Genomic DNA, 1,627 nt, shown 5'->3' on the forward strand with positions numbered 1-1,627 from the left:
GGCACTACACCAGAGCACCAGAAGTCCTCAAAGTTCTGTGCTAGAGGCTGGGCTATAATGCTTGCCAGCTCCTTGAGTACCCTGGGGTGTAGATTGTCAGGGCCGGCTGACTTGAAGGTATCCAGCTTCTCAAGGTGTTCCTTCACAAGGTCAGCATTAATGGAGGGCAGGGGATCTCCCTCACCTGGACCTCCCTGTCCTGTAGCGGGCATGGGCGTCCTATGGGACCAATGAAAGACTTATGCAAAGTACCCATTTAATAGGTTGGCTTTTTCCTGGGCGTCAGTTGTCAGTTGCCCCATCTGGTTCAGCAGGGGTCCAAGTTGTCCTTGCTTTTCCTCCGGCTCCCCATATATCTGAAAAAAGACTCTTTATTGTCCTTGATGCTCAAAACTAGTTGGAGTTCAGTTGCAGCCCTGGCTTTCCTGGCTTGCTCCCTGTAAGACCGGACCAGGGCAGAATAATCCTCCTTGGAGGTGAATTCCATCCTCCATCCTTTATAGGTCTTTCTTTTTAGCCTCAGGAGGTCTGCTAGATTCCTGGTGAGCCAGGGGGCTGCTGTGCCCTCTTGCTGCCTTTCCCACAAGATGGAATAGAATTACCTTGTGCATTGAGGATCGTTCCCTTGAGAAGCAACCACTCTTCCTGGACTCCCCTCTCCCTGGGGTTGTGGTTCTTTAGGGCCTCACTGAGAAGCCTCCTGAGCTTATCCAAGTTGGCTTTCCTGATCCTAGAGGGATCCTCAACACTAGCTTGGGCATAGACATGCTAGAAGCACCTGTTTTGCTGGTTCAGATGAAGCCAGCCTGTTTTTTTGGGGAAAGATAGGGTGGGGCTCTTTGCACCTTACAGGAAAACCCTAGTTGAGGCTTGCTGCTTGGGGGACCAGGGGGCAGTGCTGAATTTAGGCTTAAGCTACTTAAACTATGGTTTAGGGCCTCATAATAACAGGTTTAGGGCCTGTAAGTTTAAAAAACCTGACTTGATATCAAGTTTCATAATAATCAGTTGGTAAATAAAGGAGATATGGGGAAATGACTGTTGGGAACATTTTTGTTCCCAACTGGATTTTTTGTTTATTGTATGGGGTCTCCAACTGTCATAAGCTGGCACTGCCAGGGGCGCTTCTGTCCTCCTGAGAGGAAAAGAGCCTTGTAAGGGGCAGCACCCCTTCCCTCACAGCCCCAGGGCTGGTGCCGGCCCTGCGGGAAGGGAGCCGGAATCGATGCTGTTTTAAGAGAGAGAGAACAAAACGCCGGCTCCTACGTCGGTTCAAACGAAGGCGGGATCCTGCAGCTGTCCCACGTGTGCACGCCCCGACAGAGCGGGTTGCCCTTCAACACGTGCGGCACATGTGGCTCTTCCTTTCCCCCGTAGTTTTCCCGTCAGGTATTGCGGCGAACAGCTCCCTGGGGGCCACCCCGCAGGCGCTGAGGGCAGCATTCCCGTCAGGCACCGGGGCGGGCAGTTCAGGGCCGCGCTCTCCGTAAATCTCAGGCCTCGGGGCAGGGCTGGGTGTCCTGGGAGGCGGTGCTTGGAGGGGTTGGGGCGGGGGAGCCGCTGCTTTCCTTTTCTGTCAGGCAGTGCGTAGGCCAGACCTGGGGGCGGGGTGCGTAGGCCAGACCTG

This window comes from Crocodylus porosus, unplaced genomic scaffold (assembly GCF_001723895.1).
Source record: "Crocodylus porosus isolate Cpor-Errol unplaced genomic scaffold, CroPor_comp1, whole genome shotgun sequence".
In the NCBI taxonomy this organism is placed as follows: Eukaryota; Metazoa; Chordata; order Crocodylia; family Crocodylidae; genus Crocodylus; species Crocodylus porosus.